We start from the raw sequence: 23,143 nt of genomic DNA, 5'->3' as shown, positions 1-23,143 counted from the left end.
CATGTTTCCACTTTTTAAATTTAGTCGGGACCTACGTTTACTGTCTATATGCAGATATTTTTTCGCAGGGATTTATTTGCAGGGATTACTTCCCATTACAGATGCACATTTGAAGACTGCATATGAAGTCTGTTCAACTATGTACTTATTTATTTATTTATACATGCATTGTATTTTATCTTTATTTTTAATTTTTTGATTGTCGGAGGTCTTCCACGGAAGCTGCTCTCTACTTGGCATCGGGGGCAGCCTACTACCTTATCTCCCCCTTACTCCATTGTATATGGAAATAGGGTTTTGTTGTTGTTGTTGTTGTCGTTGTCGAATAATTAGTTAAAAATTTTAGGTCATCGAGTCATTGGGTATCAGGTTTTCTATTTTTTTATTTTAAAATTATTTTTTTTCATTTTCATTTCCTAAATTATATCATCCTATCATTCTAAATTATTTTTTAACCTTCAAATATTCAAAATTTAATTGTATTTATTTAAATTTATTTAATTTTTTTTTAAGTTTTATCTTTGATTATGTAATTTGGATTCCAAAATTTTATGTTTAATTATATATTATAAACTTTTAAGTCAAAATTTTTATGTTTTTTCATGTAATTTTAAAAAATAAATAAGAAATAGTATTCGTGGCCCAAAAATATTTGTGGAACCCGAAAAATTAGGTATCTAGTGCGAGTACTTAGTAATGAACATCTTATATATAAGATTTTAATTTAATTGAATTTTTATAAATTATTAAAGTTGATATCAATATAGTATAATTTTATGTTTTGTTGGCAGTTCATTTCTGGTTTGAGCGAAAATCCGCAACCGATGATCAGACGGTGGTTGATTAGTAACATCTGTGATACATGATGTATATGTCATTAACTCCAAAAACATGCACATATCATATTAAGCTCTAATGGATCACTTATATATAAAAGGGACTCTACTCTTAAGCCTGTGTATATGTCATTTCTTGAAATAGGTTAAACAAAACATGATGTACTTTCAGAGAGCTACATTGTAACTCGTCGTTTAACGTAACTTGAGTCTTCATAATCCTTATCTACATATGAAACCTACATGTAATAAACAAAAATACAGTAAGATTCAAGCTCAGTGATACATAATAATAAATATCCATAAAAAAAATAATTACAATCAGTTCAAAGTATTCATCATGCATAAAATAAAGTGGTTTACATTTGATTTATATAAGGTTAGTTAGAGTACTAACCATATCATTACAACCAGATTTTGGTATGGCATTTACCACTTTATTCATACATATAGGAATATTAATCATGCTTCTCATCATATTCTAATATATACATTGACATATCATGGAATCATTAGATTATCACAAAGAAGTCGATTTGGCTTACAACACATATCCAACATCTGAATTGCAAGCAACTTTTATCCTAGGTGATCGACATGGCATGTGTATCGTATTAATTCCTTTCACTACATATATTCAACTCTGCATTTGTAAGGTACTTACAAGATAAGTCGACTTCATAAATGCAAGCCTGATCATAGCATAATAACATCGTAATAACTCAAGTTAACCAATATATATTAGATAATGTTTCCGGACAATTTGAAGGGCTATTCACAAACCTAAATATTACAACTAACAAAATTTAACTATACGGTGCACTCACCTCGTTTTCAAGTCACCAAATTTCAAAATGAAACCTATCAATGCTTTATTGTTTTCCTTTGGAATAGTATCTCTTCAGTCCCTCCTTATAAGCTTCAAAATGCCATAAACATAAATAAGGAACATTGGGTTGCTAAAATTTCATGCATAAATTCTCATATAATTCATTTGTCAAATAGAACCCTAAATTAAAATTTCTTAGAGGAGAGTAGTTTTTGCTTCTTCTTTTTTTAATTTATTGAAAACACACACACCTTACTGATGCAGCTGCTCGAACTTAGTACCTCTAGAGAGAACAATATTACCACCGAGGCCACTTAATAAATTTCTCATTTATTCAATTTAAAAACAAACTCACTTCTAAATATTAATTCTTCCTATTGACCCTTTTGACCGAACCGATTCTTTGAGGTTGATATGATATTATAAAATAAAAAGTATGGAACAGATATATTATCGTCAATTGAATTCTGACATATAATGTTAAGGTTTATACTAACAAACAAGCTTGAGAACAATGATAATGGCAGTAGAAGAAACATAGAAAGGTTGAAGAGGAAATAGGAGAAGAATAAGCTATTAACGTAGCAAAAAGAGAGAGAAACAGAATCTTTGTGTAAAGTATTTTATTAAACATTGCATAATAAACTACAACCAAGCCTGCAACATATATAGACCCAGAAGTAAGATAGCTAACCCAGACGGTTACAACAACTTTACAGTTTCAACTCCTTATATTCTAACATAGAAAAATTTAAGATATATATTACTAATATTAATGATCATTTTTTAAATAGAATGTTAATGATCATTTTTTTAAATAAAATTTTCACTTACATGTTATTAAGAATTTTTTTAAATATTCTATTTGTTAATCAATTGGCCTCCGTAGTCTTCTATTAAAAAAATTCTTAGTCTGCATATCTTAAATTAATCGATTTTACATAAAATGATTTCTAAATTTAATATACAAATCTCTAGTTCTTTTTTAAAAAAATTCTAAATTAGATTAATAAATTTCATTATGAGTGAATTTCTGTTAGTATGAATTTTTACGTAAATAATAATAATGATGATGATAAAATAGGTGAAGAATTGTTTATAAAAAATATTTTCGATGGTACTTCTATATAAATTATTGATTTATCAATATCAATATTAATTTTTTTTTGTTTGTTTTGATGCGATGATCTACACAATTTTTTACTTAACATTTTTTAAAGATTTCATTTTAACAAATAAAATATATGAACATATTTAAATCTTTTATTATTTTTAATAAAAAAAGTTTCCACCAATTGAAGTTATGATAAGTGCCTTTCGAAATGTATTTTTCAAAATTTCAAAAATAATTCATATTTATAAATATTTTAAGTTTATTTGTAAAACTTTATGATAATTATATTTTTAATCACCAATATTGCTTGTTTTTCGTACTTTAATATTTTATTTCTAGTTTTTTTTACCTAAAGTACATATCACAATTTTTTATGTTTTATCATCCCTGTAGCATAGTGTTTTAAGCAAACTACAAATTTCGTACAGTTAGCTTTATCAATCAACCAAAAAATGTCAAAGGGAGTGAATTGGCCTTACTACACAAAAATAGATTTTTAGCGGCCTTTTTTTAGTCCTATAGCGACGTTTTTAAGCGCCGCTAAAAATACTTCCGGCGCTAGTAAAAATATAGTAAGAAGCGCCGGTCATACCAGAGTCGCTAAAATTAGCAGCGTTTGAGAACAAAAAACACTGCAATAGATTAAGATCTATCGCTGCGTTTTTGGAACAAACGCCGCAAAAGGTCAAGAAACGCCGCAAAAGGTCAATTTATAGCGGTGTTTTTGAACAAACGCGCAAAATGTTATATCTATAGCGGCATTTTTTTAAACAAACGCCGCAAAATGTCATATCTATAGCGGCGTTTTTGGATACAAACGCCGCAAAAGGGCTCATGATAGGAAAAAAATGAACCATTAATATAGAAGACTAGATGACAAAACATTTTTGATTCTAGCACTACATTCAAAATAAGTGTTCAAATCAGAAAATCAAAAAATGATAAGTAATTCATGTCAAGCTTTTATAAGCTTCAATAATAATTATAAGGAAAATTAGGAAATATTTACAATGGAGTATTCCATGAAAAATATTATATTATCAATACAATAAGAATAAAAGAGAAAACCATAAACTATTCACCAATTTCCGCACTTCTGCTGCAGGGTCATTAGCAAGGGCTCACAAACCATGAAGGTATTTATCCATGGATGTATACAAGGCCTGAAAGAAAAAACAATAATGACCTTAAAATAAATGAAAATATCTTCTCGGAAGAAAGTTGTTACAAACAATATAGACCTAGCCAAAAACAAGAGGCAATAGCTCTTATCAACAAAGAAAAAGGTGAGGAGGAAATTAGCTAGATGCTAATCACCAAAGATGTTCTCACTTGGTGAAGATTAAAAACAAAGTGCAAACAAGAAAGTTGCAGCCATGAGGTATCAAACAACCAGCGCTTCAACTAGAAAAGTAAAAAGTTAATCTTCAACGAAAATTTCTACTGTAATTCCTATTTATACTGATATTATAAACATGGAACAAAACAGAAACAAGAAGACAGTAATAGAACACATGTTGATTATTGCTGCGATCGATCAATTTCAGATGCAAATTAAACAAATTTCAAGATCCAACAAGTTTCAGTCTGTTCCAATATCTTATAGGTAATCTAAAAAGTATAAAAACCAATGAATTGATAAGAGATTGCAACAAAGGGCATTTAAATAAATTGATAAACAATAAATCAGTTGCATCAAATTAGTAGACAGAAATATAGACAAATATTTAAAAACGATTAAAGAGTCGATGTCAGATATCAATTTAGATTCCAGATGGGCTGACAAATATGTTTCGACAACGAATAAAATAAAGTGTATCGAAAGCAGAAAATAATTTATCAAATTCTGAATGAATATCTATATTTAACATGTTCCAGTCTGTCCCAATAACCTTATAACCATTATAGGTAATCCGAAATTCATAAAAAACAATTGATTGATAAACAACAAACCAGTTGCATCAATTTAGTAGCCAAAAGATTAAAGAGTCAACGTCGGACATCAACTTAGATTCTAGATGAGCTGCTAACTATGTTTTGACAACAAATAAAATAAAGGCTATTGTAAGTAGAAAAAGATTTATCAAATCTTGAATGGATATCTATATTTACATAAAAGATCATACTGAAAACTAAGATTTATCCCTTAAAAATCTCACATGGACATCACAAATTGAAAACTAACGGAACTAGACAACTTAGTTCTTCTACTTATACAGCGGATTAATATGATTAATAAATTTATGGATTTTAATTTTCTATTATACTAATCTTTTGTGCAAAAGACTTGAAAATGGTATTATCCAAATGAAAACTACCATCACAAAAGATTAAAGCATCACAGAAAATGCTAGAACAGACTACAATTATGGATGTTACTCTCAATCAACAATAAATAGGAACTTACTAATTTCAATGTAAAATGGATGTTACTCTGACATAGAAAACTCTTACATCGAACCATCGTAACAATCCCTTAGAGAATGACTTGTAAGGAGAGTGCCTTGTAACCATGTGGTCATTACTAGTCGGTCCATTTTTGTTTGAGGATTCATAAACCCTCTCCATAAGTATAGAGAAATTAGTAATCCTTAGTGAAACCCTCCCACCTTGACTGAGTAGATTACTTGCTAAAGTCCATACAAAAAATCATTCCGGCATTACAAAAAAAACCTGCAGGAATGAGGACGATGTGAAACCAAAGTAATTTAATGCAATTGACAATGACAAACCCAGAAACAACATAAAGCCATAAAAGAGAGGGGTGTCGGTTGAATTTTCCATTGAAAACTTCTTAACTCAAAGCCATAAAATAAAAATTTGAATGTAAAAAACAGACATGAAACCTCTCAAGAAAGAAATAGAGCAGAAAAAGCTGAAACCTTGAAGTTACAAAGAACCAACATATGAATTTCTGTATATTTTTTTTGCACCAATTGAACTGAGAAACAAACAGCAATTCAAGCAGTGACAGAGGCAATATAAGGGTAACTCTCACCAAACTAAAGAGGAAGTAAGAAGAGATAAGAAGATGGGTAAATAAGGAGAAAAATCCAAAAGTTCCAGTGTTTAAAGCCTAAAAAAATACTGACATAAACATCAAACTGAAAAGACAACCTTAAATTCTAATCCCAAAATTAAACAAAATCCAGAAACCAAATCAGTGTGGCACCAGAGGAATCAACTAAGCAATACAAAAAGGGAATCATCTTTTGGCCCTTTGTTTATCAGTGTGGATTAGAGTTCAATGAAGATTAATTAAAGGGTAAACGAAATTTATCTTCCCAAACTCTTAAAAAAAGGAATTGATTACAGCAGAGAAAATAACAAAAGCAAGAATACCAATTCCCCACAGATTCAAACAAAATTATGAATAAATATTGTTGTATTCATTGACTCCACATTACGAGTAAACTATTTTTCTTCGCCTGATTTTTTGCTTTTTAGAAGAAAAAGAATATTCTTTCTCCGATAGTTATTTATAAGAGTGATAATTTAACTTGAAATTGATAGATTTTGTTTTGATTCAATTTGATAGGGTTGAATTTTAAAAAAAATTATTTATATTTAGATCGGCTCAGGTAGAATTTTATAAAAGAGTGAGGTCAGATCAGATCGGATTAAGGAGAGGGTGAAAAAACTCTAGCCAATTCAATACGAGGGTAATAGTGTAATTCTTCAAATAAATTTATGAATAAATATTGTTGTATTTATTAACTCCACATTACGAGTAAACTATTCTTCTTCGCCTGATTTTTTACTTTTTAGAAGAAAATGAATATTCTTTCTCCGATAGTTATTTATAAGAGTGATAATTTAACTTGAAATTGATAGATTTTGATTTGATTCAATTAGATAGGGTTGATTATATATATATATATATATATATATATATAATTAGATTTAGACCGGTTCAGGTAGAATTTTATAAAAGAGTGAGGTCGGATGGGATTCGGGAGAGGGTGAAAAAACTCTAACTGATTCGATACGAGGGTAATAGTGTAATTTCTTCAAACAAATTTATGAATAAGTATTGTTGTATTTATTGACTCCACATTACGAGTAAACTATTCTTCTTCGCCTGATTTTTTGCTTTTTAAAAGAAAAGGAATATTCTTTCTCCGGTAGTTATTTATAAGAGTGATAATTTAACTTGAAATTGATAGATTTTGATTTGATTCAATTTGTTAGGATTGAATTTTAAAAAATATATATTTAGATTTAGATCGGTTCAGGTCGAATTTTATAAAGGAGTGAGTTCGGATCGAGTCGGATTCGGGAGAGGGTGAAAAAACTCTAGCCGATTCGACACGAGGGTTATAGTGTAATTTCTTCAAACAAATTTATGAATAATTGCTATAATATCCCGTTTATCTATCATTTTCTAATTAAGTCCTTATTTTATGTCCAGTTGAGTAGGGTAGAGTCGGAGTTATACTCTACAAGTTCAAATCACGTAGGGTATATATATTTTTTGGCTGGGTCGGATGAAGGGTGAATATTTTTCGGGTGGATTTGGAATTAAGTAGAATGTATATATTTTCAGGTCGAATTGAGTTGACCAAAAGTCTAACCCAACCTGACATGTTGCTATCCCTGGCTATTTATATGGAGTATTTATATCTGAAAGCTTTTTACTCCATCCTATCTAAGGATGAGCATAGGTCAGGGTCAAGTTGGTTTTCAGTTAATCAAATCGAATTTGTAAAAAAAAAATCTTTTACATGAAATCTCATCTAATCAAAATTAAGATTACTTCATCTGACTCGAAATTTAACTCATCTTTTGGGATAAAATTCATATGTAACCCGCCTTGACCCAATATATTTATACATGAAAATAATTTTAATTTGATAAAATGAGGATCTAATTGAAAATAATAATATAGAGAGGAGTATTATTATAATTATCTCTAAATATATAAGATATAATTATATTATTTTTGGACCAAGTCAGGTCTAATATTTTCAACTTAAACTCAAATTCGACCCGACCCAACCCGATTCAAACTCAAAATATTTTAAGAAAAAAAATCTGACTCAATAGAGTCAAATCGAGTCAAAATCATCATGTTCGAGTCTCATAACCATCCCTAATCATATCAGTATATTACTGAATTATGATTTTTATTCATTTATCATTTTTTTTGTTTTAATTTTACTCGTAAATCTTTTATTGCAATTTAATTAAGTACATTTTTTTCTAGAAACAAAAAAATGGAGTCATTTTCTAATTAGGTCCATACTCCATTTGTTTCTTACCAAGAATAAAAGTAAAAATAAATCTTTTATTGAAATTTAATTAAGAGAAAATAACTTCAGTGACCAAAAATGCCTTATAATATACGATTTTAACCAACTTTTTTTGGATTTGCCAAAATGACCAACTAAATCGCAATGCGATTGATAATTCGCAACGCGATCTCCGGTATCGCAAATCAGTTTCCAGATTCGCAACACGAACTTCGACTATCACATTGCGATTTACATATTCGCATTGCGATAGTCCAAGTTCGCGTTGCGATTTATTCCAAGTTCGTTGCGATATTCGAAGTTCGCGTTGCGATTTATTCCAAATTTGTTGCGATAGTCCAAGTTCGCGTTGCGATTTATTCCAAGTTCGTTGTGATAGTCGAAGTTCGGGTTTTGCGATTTATTCCAAATTCGTTGCGATAGTCGACTATCGCATTGCAATTTATTCCAAATTCGTTGCGATAGTCCAAAATCGCAACGACGGGTGGTATTGCATTTGTTTCTTAAGAATTTTCTCTAAAAAGATAGTATTCGCGCGGACGTGTCGAAGACACGTATTACCACGACCACGACCACGACCACGAGACGAGACAGACAGCGGCGGCGGCGGCGCGCGAGAGTCCCCCTTGTTCTATATCACTCAACAAGGAAGTGGGAAAGCCAAGCCTTAAATACCAATCCCAATAGTGTTTCCAATACTATGTGAGATTGAGCATTACCAACACTTGTTCCCAATACTATGTGGGATTGAGCCTTAAATAGTGATATTATTTTTGAATGTTTTGCTTAAAATTGTAATAATCGCGATTGATTATAGATTGACTTTTAATTATGACATATTTAATCGTATAATACTAATGCAATTGGTTGCTGATTCAGTTGTTTTAAGGTGCATGATTGTTAATTGTTTCCTGAATAATCACATTGTATTGGAAACAAGTGTTGGTAATGCTCAATCCCACATAGTATTGGAAACACTATTGAGAATGGTATTTAAGGCTTGGCTTTCCCACTTCCTTGTTGAGTGATAGAGAACAAGGGGGACTCTCGCGCCGCCGTCGCCGTCTCGTCTAGTCTCGGGTCGGGTCGTGGTCGTGGTTGTGGTCGTGGTAATACGTGTCTTCGACACGTCCGCGCAAATACTATCTTTTTAAAGAAAATTCTTAAGAAACAAATGCAATACCACCAGTCGTTGCGATTTTGGACTATCGCAACGAATTTGGAATAAATCGCAATACGAACTTGTACTATCGCAACGAATTTGGAATAAATCGCAATGCGAACTTGGACTATCGCAATGCGAACTTCAACTATCGCATTGCGATTTACATATTCGCATTGCGATAGTCCAAGTTCGCGTTGCGATAGTCCAAGTTCGCATTGCGATTCCGGAGATCGCGTTGCGAATTATCGATCGCATTGCGATTTAGTTGGTCATTTTGGTAAATCCAAAAAAAGTTGGTTAAAATCGTATATTATAAGGCATTTTTGGTCAATGAGGTTATTTTCTCTTTAATTAAATATATTTGATTGTAAAATTAGAAAATGATTTCTAGAAAATAAAAAATATTTTCTAACTTTACAATCAAACATATATATTTTTTAATATTTTTAGGGTAAATTACACCATTCATCATTAACTATACTCTCTCTCCTATTTTACTCATTGTGCTTTCAATTTTTTTAATTTACTCATTGAACTTTCGAATTACTCATGTTTTGATCAATCTAAATTATTTTATTATTATTTATGAATGATGTGGCATTTTTATCATTATTTAATATAAAATAATTAAAAATATAAAATAAAAATAAAAAGTGGTCGGATGCTACCACTGACCATCGTCGACCGCTGTTGATGGTGGTCTTTCGGTCCCAAATTTCATGGGTCGCTTCGTCTCGACACCCCGAGTCCGAATCTGCCCTCCATTTTGCCAGAACTACCTCTGAAGTCTACAAATTAGATATCGAAGTGAGGAAGCTGAAACGTTTCAGTTGAGATTCATGGGTTTTGTGACATTTTCTTGTGAAACAACCACCATATTTGAACTTAGGGGTTGAAACGAACCGAACTGTGAAAGGACTGAACAACCACCATCTACGGTGAGTAAATTAGAAAAATTGAAAAGTACGGTGAATAAAATAGGAGAGTGTGTATAGTTCAATGAGAAATTGTATGAATAAAATATCTCATATTTTTTAAATCAAACGGACCTAATTTTTCTCTAATTTGTCGCAAGAAAATAACTAAAGGGTTGTTTGTTTACTTCAGAATGATTAAATGCTGAATGATTCAGAGGTTCTGTATGAATTAGCTCTGAATGTGACATGATGTTTGATAATGGCTCTGAATCATTCAGAATGTACTTTGTGCTGAATCATTCAGTACTATTTTACCGAATCAGTTAGCACTGAATCATTCAGAGGTACGAAACAAACACGTTCAATGTGAACGGTTTAACATCAGCGCTGAATTGTTCCATTAAGAGGCAAAAAAACATCCCCTAAGACTAACAATTTGGACTTTCATTTTTCTAAATAAATTTAATTATTTCGAGTAACCATAATATTAATAGTAAGAATGAAAATTATAATTTAATCTATTTGTGAATACTTATTAATTTAATATCAACATGTGTTGTTTTCTTGAGCTCCAAGACAAGGAAACTTTTATCCTATAAACTAAACTACGTGGAAGAAAGCAATTGAAGAAGGCATTATTTTATAATTTAAATTTGATTGGAAATATTTTTGAATCGATTTAAGTTTATAGAATTTAAGTCAAATCAAATTAAGTCGTTCGAGTTTTTATTTAAATTTAATTATAAATATTTATAATATTATGGTACTATTTTATTTCAATTAAACAATTTTCTATAACCATATTTTTCATTTGTAATATACATATATAGGGATTGACATGGGTTGGGTCGGATTTTTGATCAACCCGACCCGACCCGAAAATATATACCCTCTAACCGACTCGAACTCGACCAGACTTTTTGAGTTAAAATTCGAACCCGACCCGAAATAATATATTTATAAAAAATATTTTTTTTATTTAATAAAAATAAGAATTTAATTAAAAAATAATATATTGAGAGTGTAACACCTCCGACCTGTACCCGACCCGGAAACGACTCTGAGGTGTCACATTGACTTTTCAACTCTTTGACTCTTTGAAAATTTGACTAAAATTTGACTTTTAGTGAAAAATGAAAACACATTTACAAAACATATCAGAGCATCTACAATTTAAACATTTATAGTTCATGGCAACCAAATTTACCATAACAAAAACACATAAAATTCAAATCTCTTTGATCTAATAATCTTCACCAGTTTGCTGCCCTTTTCTTCCTTACTCGACTTACACCTCGAATCTCTTTGGACTTCAATCACACACTATGTCTATGACTTAGTGAGGGATTATGAGTAAAAAAACCCATAAAACATTTATTTAGACATTACAGAGAAAAATACTTACTATGAAAATCAATTTATGTTTCATAATAATAAATTAGACTTTTATTCACTGTTCAACTTATAATCAATTTACATTTCATATAACTACATATATTCTTATACATTTTTCACTTCATATCAAGTTGTTTAATTTATATCCATTTATTTAATTAGCCCAAAGTATATCGCTGAGAACTCATGGTATGCGAGTACATTGAGGTTGTGCACTAATGCAGTCACCACTGCTCATATAATTTGCACTGAAGTGCCACGTAGAATTTGTCTCGAAGTACCGCGTAGAATTTGTCCCGAAGGACCGCGTAGAACCCTCGACTCTTGGCATGCCAACTATACCCCTAATTCTCATAAAATATACTTTGGGCTTATTCCATATCATTATTCAAAATATATTTTATTTACACATACCACATTCGCGTAGAATAATTCCACATAAGCTAAGGTCTCTTATCACATATTCATATAGAGCTCATTCTCATAGTATTTCATTTCACATAACATTTATTCACATAGAACATATTTGCATAGAACATGTTCATATAATTTATATATTTATAGTATTTCCCATATCATTATTTCAAACATTTATTTATTCATATAAACCATATACTCATATAATGGCGTAATTCAAAATCATATAAAATAGTTGGGTAATTCATACCCAAAATCATTCAAAGAAATCATTTAGCAAAACAGTGTAAAATATATATAATATAAAACAATTTGAAAACAGTTTCTTTCCAAATCATCCGAGGTTGACTCTTCGCAAGTCTTCCTCATTCCATACTTTAAAAGCATAAATAAAATGCACTCACATTTCCCTCTCTTAAGCCCTAAGCAACTCCTTTTCACTTTCACCTTATCCTTATACATCAATTCGTTTGACACTTACTTTCAATCGAATCTACACAATAACATGATCAATATGAATATTGGAGCTCAATTGAATCTAACCAATTAACCTTTACTTAAGCAAAATGAAACACCAAATTTAACATTTCAGACTGAATAATATCGGTACTCTTCCTGTAGTACCGATATTTCTCTTCTAGTACCGATACCTACTTCAGTATCAATACCATTTCGACATTATGGAAATCTATCTTTAGTTATAGTATCGATACCTTATCCTTGGTATCGATACCTTCACATCATTATCGATACTTCTTCAACCAATATCGATATTGTTCATCCAGTTCATACAATTTCCTTCAGTTTAACCTTATAGTATCGATACAGTTATTCCAGTACCGATACCTATACCCAAAAATCACTTATTTCATTTTTAAATTTACCCAAAACCCATTTAAATCTCCTACCATTAACTCTATGTATGATTTTAAACTCCTTATCACTTACCCCAACTAACTTATATCCAATAATCTCCTTTTAACATCCAAATTTATCCATATAACTCTTGAGATTAAAAATTATATCAAATTTTCAAACATTTTTCTCAATCAATTCTATGACTTCAATTACTTTAATTAGGCCTTTGACAAGTCAAATATGCCTTTAGAATCAAGTTACTAACCAAATTTCATCATTTCACTTAAAAACCCACTTTACTAATTCACCAATAATTCCTCAATCCTTTAGCTTCAAATTATCTTTAAGCTTCCTTAAGTTTCTATACCACGCAAGGATTAAAAACCAACTCATAAACGAAAGAAAACACAACTTGAAAATTAACTCACCTTAGCAATGGAGCTTCACGTGAAGAAAAAGAAGAGAAGAAAAAAAGAATAGTATCCAAAAATTTCCTTTTCCCATATGCTAGATATCTTTAGAAAATGAATTTTAAATCCCTTTCCTGCTAAAAGACCATAATGCCCCTCCATTCTTCACTTTTTGATAATAAGTCCTAAACAAAAATTCCCAAATTAATCCTTGAACTCTTTTATTTATCAAAATTAAACCATTTACTTTGAAATCCTTACACTTTAGTTATTGACCCAAGGTTTGGGGTATTACAATTCTCCCTCTTAAGAAATTTCGTCCTGGAATTTTCACTATACAAAGAGATAAGGACTGGTCTCTTTATGTCCTCTTTATGCTTCTATGACCCTTCTTTCTTTATATGATTTCTTTAAGAACTTTAACTAACTGAATCTTCTATTTCCTTAATTGTTTGATTTCAAGTGCTAAATTTTTTACTTGTTCTTTCTCCTAGATCAAGACAGATTGAACTTCTATCTCTTCAAGTGCTATGAGGTAAAAATGATCTAATCAATATCTCCTGAGCCTCGAAACATGAAAGACCTTATGAATCTTTTACATTTCCGGTGGCAATGCTAACTGATAGGCTATTGGTCCAATTCTTTTTAAGATCTCATAAGGTTTAATGAATTTAGGACTGAACTTTTCTTTGCGTCCAGAATGAAGAATCTTCTTCCAATGTGAGACTTTGAGAAACATTTTATCACCTACTTGAAATTCAATTCATTTTCTATTCAAATTCGCTTAGGAATTTTGTCGATTAACTGCTATCTTAAGATTATCTTGAATAATCTTAACTTTATCTTCGACTTCTTGGATCAGATTTATCCCTATTAAATCTCGATCTTTCAATTCTAACCATTTTAATGGCATCTAACACTTTCATCCATATAAGTCTTTATATTGAGTGATCTTAATACTTTAACTTGATGACATGACAACCATTCAAAACAAACTCAATGATAACTCTTTACATATTTTATCTTAAAAATCCTTTATTCAATCCAGTAACAAAGGCTTTAATAAAATCAAAACAATATCTTACTTTAAAGAAAATCACTTATTGAAAACTCAAATAGTAAAAATGTTTTTGGGTTTTGTCTTATCAGTCACTACCTTAACCTTTCATGGTTACAGTTGATAAACATGTCCTCATTTTTCAAGAAATTAATCCATTTCCTGTCTTTTCGCTCTTTCGATTCAACACAAACTTTTGACTTTTGAGATTCTTATGGATATCACATCATTCACCAAATAATTAATGGTGTTCTATTAACAAAGTATCTTCAATCATCGCTAACTTGAGATTGTGAATCAAATGATTTCTTTCATACTTCTCTAATTGTGTAACAGCGTAACTATAACTTTTCTTCTTGTTAAACACACATACATCCTATAATTATGATAATCATTTTACACAATTTTCTTGGCACTCAATAGTTTCAATAAGTTACATGCCTATCCTCAACAACTTGGTCAGAGGGAATATAATTGTCTATTATATCTTTTTCTTCTTAACTGAGTCTACATGGCTAAGGAATACAACCTTAAAAAAATCCACATTTACTATTAGTCAACTTAGCATATCATGCCCTCTATATCCTTTAAACTCGATCACCCACTCCTTAACATAGCTTCTAAAATCTAAATAATTTGATCAGACTAACCATCAATCTGCGGATGGAAAGTATTGCAAAATTAAATCGAGTTCCAAAGGCCTTGTTCAAAGAATTTCAAAATCTTGAAGTAAACCTTAGATCCTATAAGATACAATTAAAGCTGGCACTCCATGTAGTCTAACTATCTCCTTGATGTATAATTATGTATACTTATCCTTTGAAAAATAAGTTTGAAAGGAATGAAATGTGCTGTCTTTGTTAACTGCTCCACAATTACCCAAATTGAGTCATTTTTGTTCGGTGTCAAAGGTAACCCCATTACGAGATCTATTGAATCTCTTTCTCATTTCTACTGAGAACTGAAAATTGTTTACCTTATTCCAAATTTATTTAATATCTTAATTTCAACATATCAAGCTTAGAAGATACACCTCTTTAAAATCCTTGTCATACTTAGTTCACTAAACCATTCACTTTAATTTCTTATGTCTTTAATTACCTTAACATATCCTATACTCCTCCATTTTCTTGATTTATTGTTCTATCCTTAACATGTACATATATATATATTCATCATTTATTCTAATAAACTTGAACTTTACCTTTGCATTCCTGGTGCTATATTATTCTTCCAACAACCAAATGGACATAACATATTAATTTCCATAACTTTCTTATAATTCGTAGAAATTCATATTTTTTTCTTTGTTTTACTTTTACTAATAACTCGAAAAATTTTCCCTTTTTAATTAAAAACTTCCTTGTATCATATATCATCTTTTTTCTTCATACTCCAATATCCTTCTCAAATGGTATGAAAAACATCATCATACTACTTGAAATCCTTACTGATTGCCAAATTATTGCACCTTTCTAACTTTGGTAATCTACACTCCTTTATAAAGAATCTTATTCTTTATTATTCCTTATATTAAGAATTTCACCACTTGATCCATTAAAACTAAATTCAATTATTTATCTAACCATTTAAAATACTTCTTCCACTTCAACTTGTACAATTTCTGACGATTTTTCTAATTCATTTTACATAGTTTACATTTAAACCTAACTTCTTATTAACTAACAATTTCTAATTCCTTATTCATTTTTTGAAATAAATTTCTCTTACTTCAAACAAAACTTACTTACTTTATTTGTATTCCTCGCCACATTAGAATCAATTTCAAATATCTTATGTGACATTGCAATTACTTATCCAACTTATCTTTCCTAACTATCCATTTCCAACTTACACTCAATCATAACTCATACATATATTATACTTTCTACCATTCCACCTTTAACTTCTTTTCAAAAGTTAAAACCAATAATTTGTATTCTACTTCATATCTTTCATTTATCTTTACTCCTTTTTTTAATCATCAAAATCTTGAAATTTTTTCGAGCCTCTCTAAATCATTACTTCGAACAATATTCTATTAGAGATTAACAACAAAATATTTAATCTGCAACCAAAATTATTATACATCCTTGATAGAGACTTATATGATATTTATCCTTGCCTTTGTGGCCTGAAAACATTTAACTATCACTCTATATTGGTATCCTTGTTTTTCCAATTGAGTAACTTGTAGTCTCGTTTCAATTTACTCTTTTACCCAATGGAAAAACATTCTTTACCAACTTAAAGAAAATTTCATACAACAATAATCCCTATTAACTGATCAAAAGATTATAAATCCCTGGAAGAGGATACTTGTTATTATTTACTACTTTACTTAATGGACGATAATATGTCCATAATTTCATAAATTATTTTTCTCCCTACATCTCTTTTTAGAGGTGATTCAGCTAACCCTTACAGATACACAATTGAATACTCTAAAACAGTGAAAATATGCTTTAACTTAACTAAGAAAATTTGAGTATCCACTTCATCCACTAAGAAGGCTTAACAATCTTATAATAATAACTGAATAATAACTACTTCAAAAATCCCATTAGGAAACATGTTTACTCTCTTTATCACTTTAGTCCACCATACACTTGTTTAATCTCTTAGCAGTGATACTACTACATCCAACTTCTCAATTTCAAAACAATGGAAACCATCCAACAAAATTTTCTCATCACTTTGCCAAAGATCCGCAGAAACAAGATCTTCCCCAACTCCTTCTTTAAACTCAGGTGCTACCAAACTTTTTATCTCATTTAACAATATTTATCCTAGGAATCAGAGAAGTAGATGGTTGAAAAAGCTTTAAAATCGCGTCCAAAGTCAGAAAGTACTCCCTGAGGCACATGTTATTCACTTTGGTGAATACAACTTTTCTTATTAACTATGTTTCCCTTTTCACTTCGGAAAATCTCTTAGTCTTACATCTATTAATATATAATCACTTAACTATACTAGGAAGGATAACATACTCATTACACTATCAGATTAGAGATACTTATTATTTCGTTGGCATGTACAAACCAAACATTTTTGTACAGTCGACTGGACGGTCAATTTTGAAAACTTGACTCAACCTAAGCTCTGATACCAATAAATGTAACACCCCTAACTCGTACCCAACCCGGATACGACTCTTAGGTGTCACATTGACTTTTCAACTCTTTGACTCTTTAAAAATTTAACTAAAATTTAACTTTTATTGGAAAAATGAAAACACATTTACAAAGCATATCAGAACATCTACAATTTAAACATTTATAGTACATGCCAACCAAATTTACCATAACAAAAACACATACAATTCAAATCTCTCTAATATAATAATCTTTACCAGTATCTGCTCTTTCCTTGCTTACTCGGCTTACAACTTGAATATCTTTGGACCTTTAGTCTTTTACCCAAAGGACCGCGTAGAACTTTTCCCGAAGGACCACATAAATTTGTCCCGAAGAACCGCGTAAAACCCTCGACTCTTGGCATGCTAACTATACCCTAATTCTCATAAAATATACTTTGGGCTTATTCCATATCATTATTCAAAATGTATTTTGTTTACACATATCACATTCACGTAGAATAATTCCACATAAGCTGAGGTCTCTTATCACATATTCATATAGAGCTTATTCTCATAGTATTTCATTTCACGTAACATTTATTCACATATAACATATTTGCATAGAACATGTTCATATAATTTATATATTTATAGTATTTCCCATATCATTATTTCAAACATTTATTTATTCATATAAAAAATATACTCATATAATGGCGTAATTCAAAATCATATAAAATAATTGGGTAATTCATACCCAAAATCATTCAAAGAAATCATTTAGCCAAACAGTGTAAAATATATATAATATAAAACAATTTGAAAACAGTTTCTTTCCAAATCATCTGAGGTTGACTCTTCGCAAGTCTTCCTCATTCCATACTTTAAAAGCATAAATAAAATGAACTCACCTTTGCCTCACTTAAGCCCAAAGCAACTCCTTTTCATTTTCACCTTATCCTTATACGTCAATTCGTTCAGCACTTGCTTTCAATCGAATCTACACATTAACATAATCAATTTGAATATCAGAGCTCAATTAACATCTAACCAATTAACCTTTACTTAAGTGAAATAAAACACCAAATTTAACATTTCAGACTGAATAGTATCGGTACTCTTCCTGTAGTACTGATACTTCTCTTCTATGGTACCGATACCTACTTCAGTATCGGTACCATTTCGACATTCTGGAAATTCATCTTTACTTACAGTATCGATACCTTATCCTTGGTATCGATACCTTCACATTAATATCGATATTTCTTCAACCATTATCAATATTGTTCATCCAATTCATATTATTTCCTTCAATTTAACCTTATAGTATCGATATTGTTCTTCTAGTACCAATACCTTTACCCAAAAATCACTTATTTCATTTTGAAATTTACCCAAAACTCACTTAAATCTCCTACCATTAACTCTATGTATATTTTAAACTCCTTATCACTTACCCCAACTAACTTATATCCAATAATCTCCTTTTAACATCCAAATTTATCCATATAACTCTTGAGATTAAAAATCATATCAATTTTTCAAACTTTTTTCTCAATCAATTCTAAGACTTCAATTACCTTAATTAGGCCTTTGAAAAGTCAAATATGCCTTTAGAATCATGTTACTAACCAAATTTCATCCTTTCACTTAGAAACCCACTTTACTAATTCACCAATAATTCCTCAATCCTTTAGATTCTAATCATGTTTAAGCTTCCTTAAGTTTCTATACCACCAAAGGATTAAAAACTAACTCAAAAACAAAAGAAAACCCAACTTGAAAATTAACTCACCTTAACAATGGAGCTTCACGTGAAGAGAAAGAATAGAAGAAATGAAGAAGAGTATCCAGAAATTTCCTTTTCCCACATGCTAGATATCTTAACGAAATAAATTTTAAATCCCTTTCTTACTAAAAGACCATAATTCCCCTCCATTCTTCACACTTTGATAATAAGTCCTAAACAAAAATTCCCAAATTAATCGTTGAACTTTTTAATTTATCAAAAATTAAACCATTAACTTTTAAATCCTTACACTTTAGCTACTGACCTGAGGTTTGGGGTATTACATAAAGGGGTATTATTACAATTATCCCTAAATATATAAGGTAAAATTATATTTTTCGGGTCGGGTCGTGTATTTTTCACCCTAAACTTGAACCGGACTTGAACATAACCTCTAAAAAACCTGACCTGATTTAAAAAAATTGACCCGATCGGGTCGGGTCGAAACCCATTAGGTTCGGTCCCATGCCTATCCCTATTCATATATAATAGAGAGTCAAGAGGCTCAACTTAAACTTGAAATTTATTTCACTAATTACTAAAAATATTAAGTTATTCAAGTTCTATCTTATAACTCGACTCGAATTTAAATTTTTTAGTCAAATTAAGTTTATATAACTATAAATTGAAGTCAAATCGATTCGATTTATCAAAAAAAATTCTAGGCTCAATACTTGAATGTTGACTGAAAAAAATCGATTACACATAATGTCATTTTCACCCAGGTTATACATGCATGAAAAAATACCATATCATGACACTACATACCAAAGATAGTATAATAACAACTTATACAAACCATATTTGTAATACCCCAAATATCAGGTCATGAACTATATTGAAAAGATTTGAAATTTGAAGATTTATTTGAATAAATGGTAAAAGATGAGGAAATGATTTGGAATAGTATTTTGAACTAAATTGTATCAATAGATGAGTTAAGAGGGCAATTGGTCTTTTAAGAGGGAAAATGAATTTTAATATATTAGGGATTGTAAATAGGAGGAAAAAGGAAAGTAAAGTATTTCCTACTCTTCTTCTTCTTCACATTGGCATTGCTCTCCTCTCTAGCATAAGGTAAAATTCCCTTAGCTAGTTATTTCTTTAAATTATGGGTTGCTTTGGTAACATTAGTTGTTACGTGAGCTTAAGGAAGGATTAAAGAAGATTAAAATTAAGTGGTGGATGTTTTATAAGAGATTTAAAGAAATGGGTTTTGAAATGATATGTTATGATAGGAGTCTTTATGGATGTTTTCTAGTATATTTGACTTGTCAATGAAGTAAATAAGAGATTAGAAGCATTGGATGAGTTTAAAAATATATTAGAAAAAGTGGTGTGATTCTTAGAATTGAATGTTCTTGGAAGATTTTAGATGTTTTAAGAAACTAAATGAAGTAAAGTTAGTATGAATAGGTAAAGAAGAGTTTAATAGTATTGTATGGTGTAATCATAACGAAAATTGACCCCATTTGGGTGATAGTCGGGTTAAAAACTAGAAATTTTGGGCACGTGTATCGGTACTGATAGAACATTACCAATACTATAGGCTTAAAATCAGTAGAATCTGTTGAGTAGTATCGATATCGATTCTAGTGGTATCGATACCAAGAGGGAAGTATCGATACCATGAGAATGGTATCGATACCATTGATCACAGAATGCAAAAATGTTATCGGTACCGTAATAGAGTATCGATACCATAGTATAGTAGTATCGATACCATGGTGGGGGTATCGATACTATTAAGCCAGAAATGTTAAAAATAGGCTAATATTATTATAGAAAGTTAATAATATATACTCTTGAGTAACGTTTGAGTATAATTGTTAGGAAATATACTAACAAATGATATTGTACGTGTCTTTATTGGATACTTAAGCAGATCCAAATCAAGCTCCCGAGTCAAGTAAAACTAAAGACAAAGGCAAAGTACCGGAGTGATCAACTTTGCATTTTGGATATAATAGCGAGACAATCCAGGTGAGTGCATTTATAATGTATGTATATGTTATGGTAGTCATAGGTATATTATTGATTGATATATGTATGGTGATTACCAAATGGCACTATGTGTGCAAAACTAAGGAATTCATACTAATTGTATGAATTTTCGTATGGGCATTATGTGTGCAAAACTAATAAATTCATACTAACTGTATGAATTTATGTAAGGGAACTCGGTGTACGAACTAAGAAATTCATACTAAGTGTATGAATTTCCATATGGGAGATATATGTACAAATATAAGAAGTTCATAATAAGTAGGTGAATTTCTGTATTGGTATGCAACTCACGTAAATTATAGTAAGAGTTAAGAAATGACGGTATTAGCACTACCAATGTAAACTATAGAGTTTATAATGAGTTGAGAGAGTTCATTGATATTATAAATAATTATTAAAGTAGAAACTATTTTAATAGTAAAAGATAAATGGCATAGCTGTGCATTTGGCGGAAATATGTCAATTATGGCAGTTAGATGAATGGTTAAATACCATTGAGTAAAAGATAAATGGCCTAGCTGTGTATTTGGCAGCAAAGTGTCAATTATGCAAGTTAGATGAACGGTTAAATACTATTGAGTAAAAGACAAATGGCCTAGCTGTGCATTTGACAGAAAAATGCCAACTATGCCAGTTAGATGAAAGGTTAAATACCTTTGAGTAAAAGATAAATGGCCTAGCTGTGCATTTGGTAGAAATGTGTCAATTATGCCAATTAGATGAACGATTTAATACCGTTGAGTAAAAGATTAAAGGCCTAGTTGTGCATTTGACAGAAAGGTGTCAACTATGTCAGTTAGATGAAAGGTTAAATATCTTTGAGTAAAAGATAAATGACCTAGCTGTGCATTTGGCAGAAATGTGTCAATTTTGCCAGTTAGATGAATGGTTAAATATCGTCGAGTAAAAGATAAATGGCCTAGCTGTGCATTAGGCAGAAAAGTGTCAATCATGCAAGTTAGATGAAAGGTTAAATGCCTTTGGGTAAAAGACTAAAGGAATTATAATGCATTTTGATATAAACGATGAATAAGTGGTATAAAAGGATGCAATATAGATATAAAATGTACACCAATGCATAATTGGTATGAATGGATGTCATAAAGGAAAACGTAAACATTACATAATGGGTATGAAAGGATGCCCAAATGAAAATACAAAAGGGTGTGTTAACAGTATTTAAGGTGCCGCCCATAATGATTATAAAAGATACATGATCAATTGGCACTTTGGTGCAATACATGTATAGTACATTCTAATTTAACGTACACCGTGTAAATAAAGAATAATTGGGGAAAATATATAGAAGGATAGTTAGGCTGGGCCTACTAAGAATAATTTAGATGGCTTATTGAAAGAATTATGGTGTAATTGAGAAGGGCTTATCTGGTCCTTATGGATTATACAATTTAAATCTTCGTTCAGTATTCATAAGATATTTATGTATAAAGTTTGATATCTTTGCAGTATTATGTCTCACAAAGTAAATACTTATCGTGTGTTGATTTCACGCGTAGGTAAAGAAAAAGATTAGTTGCTAAGGAGTGCAGCAGTAGCAACAACGATCATCAATTAAGGTTGACCCATCAGTAACGTTAGGACAATCTTATTCTTTTTGAAAACTTAGTTGGCATGTAATGGAACTAAATTAAATATTTTGTAATGTATTTAAATTTATAGTTTTAGTATTTTGCTTCTATAAATATCATACTTTGAGATTGTTAAAAATTGAAACAAAATTCTACGGTTTTTTAAATGACAAAATATTTTAAAAGTGACGTGGCATCTGTATCTCGTGTACGAAAAGGTATACGGGAGATGGGTGATACAATATCAATCATAGTTATATCAAATACTCAAAATACTATAATCTTACATATCATCATCTTATGAGTTTGAAATTAAGGAAATTTACACCGAAAGAGTCAGAAAGTGGCTTGTAAAATAATTAAACAGATTGTGCTTGAAAAGGCTCAGTAAAATAATCGAGACAAAAAGAAAATAATTCACATCAACTT

The sequence above is a fragment of the Hibiscus syriacus genome, unplaced genomic scaffold, assembly GCF_006381635.1.
Source record: "Hibiscus syriacus cultivar Baekdansim isolate YM2019G1 unplaced genomic scaffold, ASM638163v2 tig00111650_pilon, whole genome shotgun sequence".
Taxonomy (NCBI): domain Eukaryota; kingdom Viridiplantae; phylum Streptophyta; class Magnoliopsida; order Malvales; family Malvaceae; genus Hibiscus; species Hibiscus syriacus.
The sequence above is the reverse complement of the archived record's forward strand: the minus strand, read 5'-3'. Positions refer to the sequence as shown.